This window comes from Anomaloglossus baeobatrachus, chromosome 2 (assembly GCF_048569485.1).
Source record: "Anomaloglossus baeobatrachus isolate aAnoBae1 chromosome 2, aAnoBae1.hap1, whole genome shotgun sequence".
Taxonomy (NCBI): Eukaryota; Metazoa; Chordata; class Amphibia; order Anura; family Aromobatidae; genus Anomaloglossus; species Anomaloglossus baeobatrachus.
In genome coordinates this window covers 344,270,490-344,288,088 of record NC_134354.1, presented here as the reverse complement: position 1 = coordinate 344,288,088, position 17,599 = coordinate 344,270,490, and the positions used below count along the sequence as shown (strand labels likewise).

Genomic DNA, 17,599 nt, shown 5'->3' with positions numbered 1-17,599 from the left:
TTGCTTTTGTATTTATGGGAACTATAAATTTTGAAACAAACAGGATTGTTATAATATGGGATTATGTTTTCTGCTAAAATGTTCAATAAAAAAGAAACCCAAAATCGTAGTTCTCCTTGTGATAGAAGCCAAAATGTATTGTCATTTGGCAACGAAACCAAGAATTTCATACTTTACAGGTTGATAGGAAATTACTTCAACACCGAAAACAGATTGGTTTCACTGGGTATTGAACCCAGAACGTTCTGCATATGAAGCAGACTTGATGACCACCACACTTTAAAACCTGTGATTCCTGCAAAGTAATGGCAATTAGAGACGAAATTTGACTGCCAGGAAAAAAAAAAAATTCGTAGTTCTGTTGGTTATGGAAGCTAAAACATCCCGTCATTCAGCAACAAAGCCAAGAACTTCATGTATTGCAGTTGGATAGGGTATTATTTCAACACCAAGAAGAGACTGGTTTCACTGGGGATTGAACTCAGGACCTTCTGTGTGTTAAGCAGACGTGATAACCACTACACTAAGAAACCTGTGAAATCCTGCAAAGCAATGGCAATTGGAGATGAGTTTTGACCGCCAGGGAAAAAAAAAAAAAATTCAAAGTTCTGTTGGTGATGGAAGACAAAACATCCTGTTATTCAGCAACAAAGCCAAGAACTTCATATATTGTAGTTTGATATGGTATTATTTCAACACCAAGAAGAGATTGGTTTCACTGGGGATTGAACCCAGGACCTTCTGCGTGTTAAGCAGACGTGATGACCACTACACTTTAAAACCTGTGATTCCTGCAAAGTAATGGCAATTAGAGACGAAATTTGACTGCCAGGAAAAAAAAAAATTCGTAGTTCTGTTGGTTATGGAAGCTAAAACATCCCGTCATTCGGCAACAAAGCCAAGAACTTCATGTATTGCAGTTGGATAGGGTATTATTTCAACACCAAGAACAGACTGGTTTTTACTGGGGATTAAACCCAGGACCTTCTGCGTGTTAAGCAGACGTGATGACCACTACACTATAAAACCTGTGAAATCCTGTTGATAGCAAATTACTTCAACAGCAAAAGCAGATTGGTTTCACTGGGGATTGAACCCAGGACCTTCTGCGTGTGAAGCAGACGTGATGACCACTACACTATGAAACCTGAGAAATCCTGCAAAGCAATGGCAATTGAAAACGAGTTTTGACCGCCAGGGGAAAAAAATTATTAGTTCTGTTGGTGATGGAAGCCAAAACATCCCATCATTCGGCAACAAAGCCAAGAACTTCATATATTGTAGTTTGATAGGGTATTATTTCAACACCAAGAACAGATTGCTTTTACTGGGGATTGAAACAGTGTTAAGCAGACGTGATGACTACTACACTATGAAACCTTCTGGAAAGTTACTGTGTATTGGCAAGCAGAGCAGAATTGTAACTGATGGGGCCTTTTTATTGCTGAAGAAAAGTGTTTTTGGTAATGAAACATTTCCAATTTTTATTACATATTTTACCAGTTTTATTCCTACAAAGGGATATTGCTTAAATTGAAGTTTACATTGAATGTGTTACTTTTTTCTACACAGTTTAATCGTTTGCTTTTGTATTTATGGGAACTATAAATTTTGAAACAAACAGGATTGTTATAATATGGGATTATGTTTTCTGCTAAAATGTTCAATAAAAAAGAAACCCAAAATCGTAGTTCTCCTTAAGATAGAAGCCAAAATGTATTGTCATTTGGCAACGAAACCAAGAATTTCATACTTTACAGGTTAATAGGAAATTACTTCAACACCGAAAACAGATTGGTTTCACTGGGTATTGAACCCAGAACGTTCTGCATATGAAGCAGACTTGAAGACCACCACACTTTAAAACCTGTGATTCCTGCAAAGTAATGGCAATTAGAGACGAAATTTGACTGCCAGGAAAAAAAAAAAAAATTCGTAGTTCTGTTGGTTTTGGAAGCTAAAACATCCCGTCATTCGGCAACAAAGCCAAGAACTTCATGTATTGCAGTTGGATAGGGTATTATTTCAACACCAAGAACAGACTGGTTTTTCTGGGGATTAAACCCAGGACATTCTACGTGTTAAGCAGACATGATGACCACTACACTATGAATCCTGATGAAATGTTACTGTGTATTGCCTAGCAGAGCAGAATTGTGACTGACAGGGCCTTTTTATTGCTGAAGGAAAGTATTTTTGGTAATGAAACATTTACAATTTTTATTACATATTTTACCAGTTTTATTCCTACAAAGGGATATTGCTTAAATTGAAGTTTACATTGAATGTGTTACTTTTTTCTACACAGTTTAGTCATTTGCTTTTGTATTTATGGGAACTATATATTTTTAAACAAACAGGATTTTTATAATATGGGATTATGCTTTCTGCTAAAATGGACAATAAAAAAGAAACCCAAAATAGTAGTTCTCTTTGTGATGGAAGCCAAAATGTATTGTCATTTGGCAACGAAACCAAGAATTTTATATATTACAGGTTGATAGCAAATTACTTCAACAGCGAAAACAGATTGGTTTCACTGGGGATTGAACCCAGGACCTTCTGCGTGTGAAGCAGACGTGATGACCACTACACTATGAAACCTGTGAAATCCTGCAAAGCAATGGCAATTAAAAACGAGTTTTGACAGCCAGGGGAAAAAAATTATTAGTTCTGTTGGTGATGAAAGCCAAAACATCCCATCATTCGGCAACAAAGCCAAGAACTTCATGTATTGCAGTTGGATAGGGTATTATTTCAACACCAAGAACAGACTGGTTTTTACTGGGGATTAAACCCAGGACCTTCTGCGTGTTAAGCAGACGTGATGACCACTACACTATAAAACCTGTGAAATCCTGTTGATAGCAAATTACTTCAACAGCGAAAACAGATTGGTTTCACTGGGGATTGAACCCAGAACGTTCTGCGTATGAAGCAGACTTGATGACCACCACACTTTAAAACCTGTGTTTCCTGCAAAGTAATGGCAATTAGAGACGAAATTTGACTGCCAGGAAAAAAAATAAATTCGTAGTTCTGTTGGTTATGGAAGCTAAAACATCCCGTCATTCAGCAACAAAGCCAAGAACTTCATGTATTGCAGTTGGATAGGGTATTATTTTAACACCAAGAAGAGACTGGTTTCACTGGGGATTGAACCCAGGACCTTCTGCGTGTTAAGCAGACGTGATGACCACTACACTATGAAACCTGTGAAATCCTGCAAAGCAATGGCAATTGGAGACGAGTTTTGACCGCCAGGGAAAAAAAAAAAAAATTCTTAGTTCTGTTGGTGATGGAAGCCAAAACATCCCATCATTCTGCAACAAAGCCAAGAACTTCATATATTGTAGTATGATAGGGTATTATTTCAACACCAAGAAGAGACTGGTTTCACTGGGGATTGAACCCAGGACCTTCTACGTGTTAAGCAGACATGATGACCACTACACTATGAATCCTGAAGAAAAGTTACTGTGTATTGGCTAGCAGAGCAGAATTGTGACTGACAGGGCCTTTTTATTGCTGAAGGAAAGTATTTTTGGTAATGAAACATTTCCAATTTTTATTACATATTTTACGAGTTTTATTCCTACAAAGGGATATTGCTTAAATTGAAGTTTACATTGAATGTGTTACTTTTTTCTACATAGTTTAGTCGTTTGCTTTTGTATTTATGGGAACTATATATTTTAAAACAAACAGGTTTTTTTATAATATGGGATTATGTTTTCTGCTAAAATGTTCAATAAAAAAGAAACCCAAAATCGTAGTTCTCCTTGTGAAAGAAGCCAAAATGTATTGTCATTTGGCAACGAAACCAAGAATTTCATACTTTACAGGTTGATAGGAAATTACTTCAACACCGAAAACAGATTGGTTTAACTGGGTATTGAATCCAGAACGTTCTGCATATGAAGCAGACTTGATGACCACCACACTTTAAAACCTGTGAAATCCTGCAAAGTAATGGCAATTAGAGACGAGTTTTGACTGCCAGGAAAAAAAAAAAATTCGTAGTTCTGTTGGTTATGGAAGCTAAAACATCCCGTCATTCGGCAACAAAGCCAAGAACTTCATGTATTGTAGTTGGATAAGGTATTATTTCAACACCAAGAACAGACTGGTTTTACAGGGGATTAAACCCAGGACTTTCTGCGTGTTAAGCAGACGTGATGACCACTACACTATGAAACTTAATGAAAAGTTACTGTGTATTGGCTAGCAGAGCAGAATTGTGACTGACGGGGCCTTTTTATTGCTGAAGGAAAGTATTTTTGGTAATGAAACATTTACAATTTTTATTACATATTTTACCAGTTTTATTCCTACAAAGGGATATTGCTTAAATTGAAGTCTACATTGAATGTGTTACTTTTTTCTACACAGTTAAATCGTTTGCTTTTGTATTTATGGGAACTATAAATTTTGAAACAAACAAGATTGTTATAATATGGGATTATGTTTTCTGCTAAAATGTTCAATAAAAAAGAAACCCAAAATCGTAGTTCTCCTTGTGATAGAAGCCAAAATGTATTGTCATTTGGCAACGAAACCAAGAATTTCATACTTTACAGGTTGATAGGAAATTACTTCAACACCGAGAACAGATTGGTTTCACTGGGTATTGAACCCAGAACGTTCTGCATATGAAGCAGACTTGATGACCACCACACTTTAAAACCTGTGATTCCTGCAAAGTAATGGCAATTAGAGACGAAATTTGACTGCCAGGAAAAAAAAAAAATTCGTAGTTCTGTTGGTTATGGAAGCTAAAACATCCCGTCATTCAGCAACAAAGCCAAGAACTTCATGTATTGCAGTTGGATAGGGTATTATTTCAACACCAAGAAGAGACTGGTTTCACTGGGGATTGAACTCAGGACCTTCTGTGTGTTAAGCAGACGTGATAACCACTACACTAAGAAACCTGTGAAATCCTGCAAAGCAATGGCAATTGGAGACGAGTTTTGACCGCCAGGGAAAAAAAAAAAAATTCAAAGTTCTGTTGGTGATGGAAGACAAAACATCCTGTTATTCAGCAACAAAGCCAAGAACTTCATATATTGTAGTTTGATATGGTATTATTTCAACACCAAGAAGAGATTGGTTTCACTGGGGATTGAACCCAGGACCTTCTGCGTGTTAAGCAGACGTGATGACCACTACACTTTAAAACATGTGATTCCTGCAAAGTAATGGCAATTAGAGACGAAATTTGACTGCCAGGAAAAAAAAAAATTCGTAGTTCTGTTGGTTATGGAAGCTAAAACATCCCGTTATTCGGCAACAAAGCCAAGAACTTCATGTATTGCAGTTGGATAGGGTATTATTTCAACACCAAGAACAGACTGGTTTTACTGGGGATTAAACCCAGGACCTTCTGCGTGTTAAGCAGATGTGATGACCACTACACTATGAAACCTGTGAAATCCTGTTGATAGCAAATTACTTCAACAGCGAAAACGGATTGGTTTCACTGGGGATTGAACCCAGGACCTTCTGCGTGTGAAGCAGACGTGATGACCACTACACTATGAAACCTGTGAAATCCTGCAAAGCAATGGCAATTGAAAACGAGTTTTGACCGCCAGGGGAAAAAAATTATTAGTTCTGTTGGTGATGGAAGCCAAAACATCCCATCATTCGGCAACAAAGCCAAGAACTTCAAATATTGTAGTTTGATAGGGTATTATTTCAACACCAAGAACAGATTGCTTTTACTGGGGATTGAACCAGTGTTAAGCAGACGTGATGACTACTACACTATGAAACCTTTTGGAAAGTTACTGTGTATTGGCAAGCAGAGCAGAATTGTAACTGATGGGGCCTTTTTATTGCTGAAGAAAAGTGTTTTTGGTAATGAAACATTTCCAATTTTTATTACATATTTTACCAGTTTTATTCCTACAAAGGGATATTGCTTAAATTGAAGTTTACATTGAATGTGTTACTTTTTTCTACACAGTTTAATCGTTTGCTTTTGTATTTATGGGAACTATAAATTTTGAAACAAACAGGATTGTTATAATATGGGATTATGTTTTCTGCTAAAATGTTCAATAAAAAAGAAACCCAAAATCGTAGTTCTCCTTGTGATAGAAGCCAAAATGTATTGTCATTTGGCAACGAAACCAAGAATTTCATACTTTACAGGTTAATAGGAAATTACTATAACACCGAAAACAGATTGGTTTCACTGGGTATTGAACCCAGAACGTTTTGCATATGAAGCAAACTTGATGACCACCACACTTAAAAACCGGTGATTCCTGCAAAGTAATGGCAATTAGAGACGAAATTTGACTGCCAGGAAAAAAAAAAAATCGTAGTTCTGTTGGTGATGGAAGACAAAACATCCTGTTATTCAGCAACAAAGCAAAGAACTTCATATATTGTAGTTTGATATGGTATTATTTCAACACCAAGAAGAGATTGGTTTCACTGGGGATTGAACCCAGGACCTTCTGCGTGTTAAGCAGACGTGATGACCACTACACTTTAAAACCTGTGATTCCTGCAAAGTAATGGCAATTAGAGACGAAATTTGACTGCCAGGAAAAAAAAAAATTCGTAGTTCTGTTGGTTATGGAAGCTAAAACATCCCGTCATTCGGCAACAAAGCCAAGAACTTCATGTATTGCAGTTTGATAGGGTATTATTTCAACACCAAGAACAGACTGGTTTTTACTGGGGATTAAACCCAGGACCTTCTGCGTGTTAAGCAGACGTGATGACCACTACACTATAAAACCTGTGAAATCCTGTTGATAGCAAATTACTTCAACAGCGAAAACAGTTTGGTTTCACTGGGGATTGAACCCAGGACCTTCTGCGTGTGAAGCAGACGTGATGACCACTACACTATGAAACCTGAGAAATCCTGCAAAGCAATGGCAATTGAAAACGAGTTTTGACCGCCAGGGGAAAAAAATTATTAGTTCTGTTGGTGATGGAAGCCAAAACATCCCATCATTCGGCAACAAAGCCAAGAACTTCATATATTGTAGTTTGATAGGGTATTATTTCAACACCAAGAACAGATTGCTTTTACTGGGGATTGAACCAGTGTTAAGCAGACGTGATGACTACTACACTATGAAACCTTCTGGAAAGTTACTGTGTATTGGCAAGCAGAGCAGAATTGTAACTGATGGGGCCTTTTTATTGCTGAAGAAAAGTGTTTTTGGTAATGAAACATTTCCAATTTTTATTACATATTTTACCAGTTTTATTCCTACAAAGGGATATTGCTTAAATTGAAGTTTACATTGAATGTGTTACTTTTTTCTACACAGTTTAATCGTTTGCTTTTGTATTTATGGGAACTATAAATTTTGAAACAAACAGGATTGTTATAATATGGGATTATGTTTTCTGCTAAAATGTTCAATAAAAAAGAAACCCAAAATCGTAGTTCTCCTTAAGATAGAAGCCAAAATGTATTGTCATTTGGCAACGAAACCAAGAATTTCATACTTTACAGGTTAATAGGAAATTACTTCAACACCGAAAACAGATTGGTTTCACTGGGTATTGAACCCAGAACGTTCTGCATATGAAGCAGACTTGAAGACCACCACACTTTAAAACCTGTGATTCCTGCAAAGTAATGGCAATTAGAGACGAAATTTGACTGCCAGGAAAAAAAATAAATTCGTAGTTCTGTTGGTTTTGGAAGCTAAAACATCCCGTCATTCGGCAACAAAGCCAAGAACTTCATATATTGTAGTTGGATAGGGTATTATTTCAACACCAAGAACAGACTGGTTTTTCTGGGGATTAAACCCAGGACATTCTACGTGTTAAGCAGACATGATGACCACTACACTATGAATCCTGATGAAAAGTTACTGTGTATTGCCTAGCAGAGCAGAATTGTGACTGACAGGGCCTTTTTATTGCTGAAGGAAAGTATTTTTGGTAATGAAACATTTACAATTTTTATTACATATTTTACCAGTTTTATTCCTACAAAGGGATATTGCTTAAATTGAAGTTTACATTGAATGTGTTACTTTTTTCTACACAGTTTAGTCATTTGCTTTTGTATTTATGGGAACTATATATTTTTAAACAAACAGGATTTTTATAATATGGGATTATGCTTTCTGCTAAAATGGACAATAAAAAAGAAACCCAAAATAGTAGTTCTCTTTGTGATGGAAGCCAAAATGTATTGTCATTTGGCAACGAAACCAAGAATTTTATATATTACAGGTTGATAGCAAATTACTTCAACAGCGAAAACAGATTGGTTTCACTGGGGATTGAACCCAGGACCTTCTGCGTGTGAAGCAGACGTGATGACCACTACACTATGAAACCTGTGAAATCCTGCACAGCAATGGCACATGAAAACGAGTTTTGACAGCCAGGGGAAAAAAATTATTAGTTCTGTTGGTGATGGAAGCCAAAACATCCCATCATTCGGCAACAAAGCCGAGAACTTCATATATTGTAGTTTGATAGGGTATTATTTCAACACCAAGAACAGATTGCTTTTACTGGGGATTGAACCAGTGTTAAGCAGACGTGATGACTACTACACTATGAAACCTTCTGGAAAGTTACTGTGTATTGGCAAGCAGAGCAGAATTGTAACTGATGGGGCCTTTTTATTGCTGAAGAAAAGTGTTTTTGGTAATGAAACATTTACAATTTTTATTACATATTTTACCAGTTTTATTCCTACAAAGGGATATTGCTTAAATTAAAGATTACATTGAATGTGTTACTTTTTTCTACACAGTTTAATCGTTTGCTTTTGTATTTATGGGAACTATAAATTTTGAAACAAACAGGATTGTTATAATATGGGATTATGTTTTCTGCTAAAATGTTCAATAAAAAAGAAACCCAAAATCGTAGTTCTCCTTGTGATAGAAGCCAAAATGTATTGTCATTTGGCAACGAAACCAAGAATTTCATACTTTACAGGTTAATAGGAAATTACTATAACACCGAAAACAGATTGGTTTCACTGGGTATTGAACCCAGAACGTTTTGCATATGAAGCAAACTTGATGACCACCACACTTAAAAACCGGTGATTCCTGCAAAGTAATGGCAATTAGAGACGAAATTTGACTGCCAGGAAAAAAAAAATCGTAGTTCTGTTGGTTATGGAAGCTAAAACATCCCGTCATTCAGCAACAAAGCCAAGAACTTCATGTATTGCAGTTGGATAGAGTATTATTTCAACACCAAGAACAGACTGGTTTTTACTGGGGATTAAACCCAGGACCTTCTGCGTGTTAAGCAGACGTGATGACCACTACACTATAAAACCTGTGAAATCCTGTTGATAGCAAATTACTTCAACAGCGAAAACAGAGTGGTTTCACTGGGGATTGAACCCAGGACCTTCTGCGTGTGAAGCAGACGTGATGACCACTACACTATGAAACCTGAGAAGTCCTGCAAAGCAATGGCAATTGAAAACGAGTTTTGACCGCCAGGGGAAAAAAATTATTAGTTCTGTTGGTGATGGAAGCCAAAACATCCCATCATTCGGCAACAAAGCCAAGAACTTCATATATTGTAGTTTGATAGGGTATTATTTCAACACCGAGAACAGATTGCTTTTACTGGGGATTGAACCAGTGTTAACCCAGAACGTTCTGCATATGAAGCAGACTTGAAGACCACCACACTTTAAAACCTGTGATTCCTGCAAAGTAATGGCAATTAGAGACGAAATTTGACTGCCAGGAAAAAAAAAAATTCGTAGTTCTGTTAGTTTTGGAAGCTAAAACATCCCGTCATTCGGCAACAAAGCCAAGAACTTCATGTATTGCAGTGGGATAGGGTATTATTTCAACACCAAGAATAGACTGGTTTTTCTGGGGATTAAACCCAGGACCTTCTACGTGTTAAGCAGACATGATGACCACTACACTATGAATCCTGATGAAAAGTTACTGTGTATTGCCTAGCAGAGCAGAATTGTGACTGACAGGGCCTTTTTATTGCTGAATTAAAGTATTTTTGGTAATGAAACATTTACAATTTTTATTACATATTTTACCAGTTTTATTCCTACAAAGGGATATTGCTTAAATTGAAGTTTACATTGAATGTGTTACTTTTTTCTACACAGTTTAGTCGTTTGCTTTTGTATTTATGGGAACTATATATTTTTAAACAAACAGGATTTTTATAATATGGGATTATGCTTTCTGCTAAAATGGACAATAAAAAAGAAGCCCAAAATAGTAGTTCTCTTTTTGATGGAAGCCAAAATGTATTGTCATTTGGCAACGAAACCAAGAATTTTATATATTAAAGGTTGATAGCAAATTACTTCAACAGCGAAAACAGATTGGTTTCACTGGGGATTGAACCCAGGACCTTCTGCGTGTGAAGCAATCGTGATGACCACTACACTATGAAACCTGTGAAATCCTGCAAAGCAATGGCAATTAAAAACGAGTTTTGACAGCCAGGGGAAAAAAATTATTAGTTCTGTTGGTGATGGAAGCCAAAACATCCCATCATTCGGCAACAAAGCCAAGAACTTCATGTATTGCAGTTGGATAGGGTATTATTTCAACACCAAGAACAGACTGGTTTTTACTGGGGATTAAACCCAGGACCTTCTGCGTGTTAAGCAGACGTGATGACCACTACACTATAAAACCTGTGAAATCCTGTTGATAGCAAATTACTTCAACAGCGAAAACAGATTGGTTTCACTGGGGATTGAACCCAGGACCTTCTGCGTGTGAAGCAGACGTGATGACCACTACACTATGAAACCTGAGAAATCCTGCAAAGCAATGGCAATTGAAAACGAGTTTTGACCGCCAGGGGAAAAAAATTATTAGTTCTGTTGGTGATGGAAGCCAAAACATCCCATCATTCGGCAACAAAGCCAAGAACTTCATATATTGTAGTTTGATAGGGTATTATTTCAACACTGAGAACAGATTGCTTTTACTGGGGATTGAACCAGTGTTAACCCAGAACGTTCTGCATATGAAGCAGACTTGAAGACCACCACACTTTAAAACCTGTGATTCCTGCAAAATAATGGCAATTAGAGATGAAATTTGACTGCCAGGAAAAAAAAAAAAATTCATAGTTCTGTTGGTTTTGGAAGCTAAAACATCCCATCATTCGGCAACAAAGCCAAGAACTTCATGTATTGCAGTTGGATAGGGTATTATTTCAACACCAAGAACAGACTGGTTTTTCTGGGGATTAAACCCAGGACCTTCAACGTGTTAAGCAGATATGATGACCACTACACTATGAATCCTGATGAAAAGTTACTGTGTATTGCCTAGCAGAGCAGAATTGTGACTGACAGGGCCTTTTTATTGCTGAAGGAAAGTATTTTTGGTAATGAAAAATTTACAATTTTTATTACATATTTTACCAGTTTTATTCATACAAAGGGATATTGCTTAAATTGAAGATTACATTAAATGTGTTACTTTTTTCTACACAGTTTAGTCGTTTGCTTTTGTATTTATGGGAACTATATATTTTTAAACAAACAGGATTTTTATAATATGGGATTATGCTTTCTGCTAAAATGGACAATAAAAAAGAAACCCAAAATAGTAGTTCTCTTTGTGATGGAAGCCAAAATGTATTGTCATTTGGCAACGAAACCAAGAATTTTATATATTACAGGTTGATAGCAAATTACTTCAACAGCGAAAACAGATTGGTTTCACTGGGGATTGAACCCAGGACCTTCTGCGTGTGAAGCAGACGTGATGACCACTGCACTATGAAACCTGTGAAATTCTGCAAAGCAATGGCAATTGAAAACGAGTTTTGACAGCCAGGGGAAAAAAATTATTAGTTCTGTTGGTGATGGAAGCCAAAACATCCCATCATTCGGCAACAAAGCCAAGAACTTCATATATTGTAGTTTGATAGGGTATTATTTCAACACCAAGAACAGACTGGTTTTACTGGGGATTAAACCCAGGACCTTCTGCGTGTTAAGCAGACGTGATGAGCACTACACTATGAAACCTGTGAAATCCTGTTGATAGCAAATTACTTCAACAGCGAAAACAGATTGGTTTCACTGGGGATTGAACCCAGGACCTTCTGCGTGTAAAGCAGACGTGATGACCACTACACTATGAAACCTGTGAAAACCTGCAAAGCAATGGCAATTGAAAACGAGTTTTGACCGCCAGGGGAAAAAAATTATTAGTTCTGTTGGTGATGGAAGCCAAAACATCCCATCATTCGGCAACAAAGCCAAGAACTTCATATATTGTAGTTTGATAGGGTATTATTTCAACACCAAGAAGAGACTGGTTTCACTGGGGATTGAACCCAGGACCTTCTGTGTGTTAAGCAGACGTGATAACCACTACACTATGAAACCTGTAAAATCCTGCAAAGCAATGGCAATTGGAGACGGGTTTTGACCGCCAGGGAAAAAAAAATAAATTCAAAGTTCTGTTGGTGATGGAAGACAAAACATCCTGTTATTCGGCAACAAAGCCAAGAAATTCATATATTGTAGTTGGATAGGGTATTATTTCAACACCAAGAAGAGATTGGTTTCACTGGGGATGGAACCCAGGACCTTCTGCGTGTTAAGCAGACGTGATGACCACTACACTTTAAAACCTGTGATTCCTGCAAAGTAATGGCAATTAGAGACGAAATTTGACTGCCAGGAAAAAAAAAAATTCGTAGTTCTGTTGGTTATGGAAGCTAAAACATCCCGTCATTCGGCAACAAAGCCAAGAACTTCATGTATTGCAGTTGGATAGGGTATTATTTCAACACCAAGAACAGACTGGTTTTACTGGGGATTTAACCCAGGACCTTCTGCATGTTAAGCAGACGTGATGACCACTACACTATGAAACCTGTGAAATCCTGCAAAGCAATGGCAATTGAAAACGAGTTTTGACCGCCAGGGGAAAAAATTATTAGTTCTGTTGGTGATGGAAGCCAAAACATCCCATCATTCGGCAACAAAGCCAAGAACTTCATATATTGTAGTTTGATAGGGTATTATTTCAACACCAAGAACAGACTGGTTTTACTGGGGATAAAACGCAGGACCTTCTGCGTGTTAAGCAGAATTATGTGTATTGGCAAGCAGAGCAGAATTGTAACCGATGGTGCCTTTTTATTGCTGAAGAAAAGTGTTTTTGGTAATGAAACATTTACAATTTTTATTACATATTTTACCAGTTTTATTCCTACAAAGGGATATTGCTTAAATTGAAGATTACATTGAATGTGTTACTTTTTTCTACACAGTTTAATCGTTTGCTTTTGTATTTATGGGAACTATAAATTTTGAAACAAACAGGATTGTTATAATATGGGATTATGTTTTCTGCTAAAATATTCAATAAAAAAGAAACCCAAAATCGTAGTTCTCCTTGTGATAGAAGCCAAAATGTATTGTCATTTGGCAACGAAACCAAGAATTTCATACTTTACAGGTTAATAGGAAATTACTTCAACACCGAAAACAGATTGGTTTTACTGGGTATTGAACCCAGAACGTTCTGCACATGAAGCAGACTTGATGACCACCACATTTTAAAACCTGTGATTCCTGCAAAGTAATGGCAATTAGAGACGAAATTTGACTGCCAGGAAAAAAAAAAAATTCGTAGTTCTGTTGGTTATGGAAGCTAAAACATCCCGTCATTCGGCAACAAAGCCAAGAACTTCATGTATTGCAGTTGGATAGGGTATTATTTCAACACCAAGAACAGACTGGTTTTACTGGGGATTAAACCCAGGACATTCTGCGTGTTAAGCAGACGTGATGATGACCTTCTACGTGTTAAGCAGACATGATGACCACTACACTATGAATCCTGATGAAAAGTTACTGTGTATTGTCTAGCAGAGCAGAATTGTGACTGACAGGGCCTTTTTATTGCTGAAGGAAAGTATTTTTGGTAATGAAACATTTACAATTTTTATTACATATTTTACCAGTTTTATTCCTACAAAGGGATATTGCTTAAATTGAAGATTACATTGAATGTGTTACTTTTTTCTACACAGTTTAATCGTTTGCTTTTGTATTTATGGGAACTATAAATTTTAAAACAAACAGGATTGTTATAATATGGGATTATGTTTTCTGCTAAAATATTCAATAAAAAAGAAACCCAAAATCGTAGTTCTCCTTGTGATAGAAGCCAAAATGTATTGTCATTTGGCAACGAAACCAAGAATTTCATACTTTACAGGTTAATAGGAAATTACTTCAACACCGAAAACAGATTGGTTTCACTGGGTATTGAACCCAGAACGTTCTGCACATGAAGCAAACTTGATGACCACCACACTTAAAAACCGGTGATTCCTGCAAAGTAATGGCAATTAGAGACGAAATTTGACTGCCAGGAAAAAAAAAAATCGTAGTTCTGTTGGTTATGGAAGCTAAAACATCCCGTCATTCAGCAACAAAGCCAAGAACTTCATGTATTGCAGTTGGATAGAGTATTATTTCAACACCAAGAACAGACTGGTTTTTACTGGGGATTAAACCCAGGACCTTCTGCGTGTTAAGCAGACGTGATGACCACTACACTATAAAACCTGTGAAATCCTGTTGATAGCAAATTACTTCAACAGCGAAAACAGAGTGGTTTCACTGGGGATTGAACCCAGGACCTTCTGCGTGTGAAGCAGACGTGATGACCACTACACTATGAAACCTGAGAAATCCTGCAAAGCAATGGCAATTGAAAACGAGTTTTGACCGCCAGGGGAAAAAAATTATTAGTTCTGTTGGTGATGGAAGCCAAAACATCCCATCATTCGGCAACAAAGCCAAGAACTTCATATATTGTAGTTTGATAGGGTATTATTTCAACACCGAGAACAGATTGCTTTTACTGGGGATTGAACCAGTGTTAACCCAGAACGTTCTGCATATGAAGCAGACTTGAAGACCACCACACTTTAAAACCTGTGATTCCTGCAAAGTAATGGCAATTAGAGACGAAATTTGACTGCCAGGAAAAAAAAAAATTCGTAGTTCTGTTAGTTTTGGAAGCTAAAACATCCCGTCATTCGGCAACAAAGCCAAGAACTTCATGTATTGCAGTTGGATAGGGTATTATTTCAACACCAAGAATAGACTGGTTTTTCTGGGGATTAAACCCAGGACCTTCTACGTGTTAAGCAGACATGATGACCACTACACTATGAATCCTGATGAAAAGTTACTGTGTATTGCCTAGCAGAGCAGAATTGTGACTGACAGGGCCTTTTTATTGCTGAATGAAAGTATTTTTGGTAATGAAACATTTACAATTTTTATTACATATTTTACCAGTTTTATTCCTACAAAGGGATATTGCTTAAATTGAAGTTTACATTGAATGTGTTACTTTTTTCTACACAGTTTAGTCGTTTGCTTTTGTATTTATGGGAACTATATATTTTTAAACAAACAGGATTTTTATAATATGGGATTATGCTTTCTGCTAAAATGGACAATAAAAAAGAAGCCCAAAATAGTAGTTCTCTTTTTGATGGAAGCCAAAATGTATTGTCATTTGGCAACGAAACCAAGAATTTTATATATTACAGGTTGATAGCAAATTACTTCAACAGCGAAAACAGATTGGTTTCACTGGGGATTGAACCCAGGACCTTCTGCTTGTGAAGCAGACGTGATGACCACTACACTATGAAACCTGTGAAATCCTGCAAAGCAATGGCAATTAAAAACGAGTTTTGACAGCCAGGGGAAAAAAATTATTAGTTCTGTTGGTGATGGAAGCCAAAACATCCCATCATTCGGCAACAAAGCCAAGAACTTCATGTATTGCAGTTGGATAGGGTATTATTTCAACACCAAGAACAGACTGGTTTTTACTGGGGATTAAACCCAGGACCTTCTGCGTGTTAAGCAGACGTGATGACCACTACACTATAAAACCTGTGAAATCCTGTTGAGAGCAAATTACTTCAACAGCGAAAACAGATTGGTTTCACTGGGGATTGAACCCAGGACCTTCTGCGTGTGAAGCAGACGTGATGACCACTACACTATGAAACCTGAGAAATCCTGCAAAGCAATGGCAATTGAAAACGAGTTTTGACCGCCAGGGGAAAAAAATTATTAGTTCTGTTGGTGATGGAAGCCAAAACATCCCATCATTCGGCAACAAAGCCAAGAACTTCATATATTGTAGTTTGATAGGGTATAATTTCAACACCGAGAACAGATTGCTTTTACTGGGGATTGAACCAGTGTTAACCCAGAACGTTCTGCATATGAAGCAGACTTGAAGACCACCACACTTTAAAACCTGTGATTCCTGCAAAATAATGGCAATTAGAGATGAAATTTGACTGCCAGGAAAAAAAAAAATTCATAGTTCTGTTGGTTTTGGAAGCTAAAACATCCCGTCATTCGGCAACAAAGCCAAGAACTTCATGTATTGCAGTTGGATAGGGTATTATTTCAACACCAAGAACAGACTGGTTTTTCTGGGGATTAAACCCAGGACCTTCTACGTGTTAAGCAGATATGATGACCACTACACTATGAATCCTGATGAAAAGTTACTGTGTATTGCCTAGCAGAGCAGAATTGTGACTGACAGGGCCTTTTTATTGCTGAAGGAAAGTATTTTTGGTAATGAAAAATTTACAATTTTTATTACATATTTTACCAGTTTTATTCCTACAAAGGGATATTGCTTAAATTGAAGATTACATTGAATGTGTTACTTTTTTCTACACAGTTTAGTCGTTTGCTTTTGTATTTATGGGAACTATATATTTTTAAACAAACAGGATTTTTATAATATGGGATTATGCTTTCTGCTAAAATGGACAATAAAAAAGAAACCCAAAATAGTAGTTCTCTTTGTGATGGAAGCCAAAATGTATTGTCATTTGGCAACGAAACCAAGAATTTTATATATTACAGGTTGATAGCATATTACTTCAACAGCGAAAACAGATTGGTTTCACTGGGGATTGAACCCAGGACCTTCTGCGTGTGAAGCAGACGTGATGACCACTGCACTATGAAACCTGTGAAATTCTGCAAAGCAATGGCAATTGGAGACGGGTTTTGACCGCCAGGGAAAAAAAAATAAATTCAAAGTTCTGTTGGTGATGGAAGACAAAACATCCTGTTATTCGGCAACAAAGCCAAGAAATTCATATATTGTAGTTGGATAGGGTATTATTTCAACACCAAGAAGAGATTGGTTTCACTGGGGATGGAACCCAGGACCTTCTGCGTGTTAAGCAGACGTGATGACCACTACACTTTAAAACCTGTGATTCCTGCAAAGTAATGGCAATTAGAGACGAAATTTGACTGCCAGGAAAAAAAAAATTCGTAGTTCTGTTGGTTATGGAAGCTAAAACATCCCGTCATTCGGCAACAAAGCCAAGAACTTCATGTATTGCAGTTGGATAGGGTATTATTTCAACACCAAGAACAGACTGGTTTTACTGGGGATTTAACCCAGGACCTTCTGCATGTTAAGCAGACGTGATGACCACTACACTATGAAACCTGTGAAATCCTGCAAAGCAATGGCAATTGAAAACGAGTTTTGACCGCCAGGGGAAAAAATTATTAGTTCTGTTGGTGATGGAAGCCAAA

At 37.0% G+C, this 17,599-nt stretch overlaps 12 non-coding genes across 12 annotated transcripts; all 12 read right to left on the bottom strand.

The window, feature by feature from the left end:
• Positions 1–1,075: 1,075 nt before the first annotated feature.
• TRNAV-CAC (transfer RNA valine (anticodon CAC)) lies at positions 1,076–1,148 on the bottom strand. The gene has a single exon. It is a non-coding gene; the product is annotated as a tRNA-Val (tRNA).
• Positions 1,149–2,531: 1,383 nt separating this feature from the next.
• TRNAV-CAC (transfer RNA valine (anticodon CAC)) lies at positions 2,532–2,604 on the bottom strand. Its single transcript has one exon. It is a non-coding gene; the product is annotated as a tRNA-Val (tRNA).
• Positions 2,605–3,141: 537 nt separating this feature from the next.
• TRNAV-AAC (transfer RNA valine (anticodon AAC)) lies at positions 3,142–3,214 on the bottom strand. Its single transcript has one exon. It is a non-coding gene; the product is annotated as a tRNA-Val (tRNA).
• Positions 3,215–5,474: 2,260 nt separating this feature from the next.
• On the bottom strand, positions 5,475–5,547 carry TRNAV-CAC (transfer RNA valine (anticodon CAC)). The gene has a single exon. It is a non-coding gene; the product is annotated as a tRNA-Val (tRNA).
• Positions 5,548–6,804: 1,257 nt separating this feature from the next.
• Positions 6,805–6,877, bottom strand: TRNAV-CAC (transfer RNA valine (anticodon CAC)). The gene has a single exon. It is a non-coding gene; the product is annotated as a tRNA-Val (tRNA).
• A 1,381-nt stretch (positions 6,878–8,258) lies between these two features.
• On the bottom strand, positions 8,259–8,331 carry TRNAV-CAC (transfer RNA valine (anticodon CAC)). Its single transcript has one exon. It is a non-coding gene; the product is annotated as a tRNA-Val (tRNA).
• Positions 8,332–9,341: 1,010 nt separating this feature from the next.
• On the bottom strand, positions 9,342–9,414 carry TRNAV-CAC (transfer RNA valine (anticodon CAC)). The gene has a single exon. It is a non-coding gene; the product is annotated as a tRNA-Val (tRNA).
• Positions 9,415–10,692: 1,278 nt separating this feature from the next.
• Positions 10,693–10,765, bottom strand: TRNAV-CAC (transfer RNA valine (anticodon CAC)). Its single transcript has one exon. It is a non-coding gene; the product is annotated as a tRNA-Val (tRNA).
• Positions 10,766–12,044: 1,279 nt separating this feature from the next.
• TRNAV-UAC (transfer RNA valine (anticodon UAC)) lies at positions 12,045–12,117 on the bottom strand. Its single transcript has one exon. It is a non-coding gene; the product is annotated as a tRNA-Val (tRNA).
• A 2,489-nt stretch (positions 12,118–14,606) lies between these two features.
• On the bottom strand, positions 14,607–14,679 carry TRNAV-CAC (transfer RNA valine (anticodon CAC)). The gene has a single exon. It is a non-coding gene; the product is annotated as a tRNA-Val (tRNA).
• A 914-nt stretch (positions 14,680–15,593) lies between these two features.
• On the bottom strand, positions 15,594–15,666 carry TRNAV-CAC (transfer RNA valine (anticodon CAC)). The gene has a single exon. It is a non-coding gene; the product is annotated as a tRNA-Val (tRNA).
• A 291-nt stretch (positions 15,667–15,957) lies between these two features.
• Positions 15,958–16,030, bottom strand: TRNAV-CAC (transfer RNA valine (anticodon CAC)). The gene has a single exon. It is a non-coding gene; the product is annotated as a tRNA-Val (tRNA).
• Positions 16,031–17,599: the final 1,569 nt, after the last annotated feature.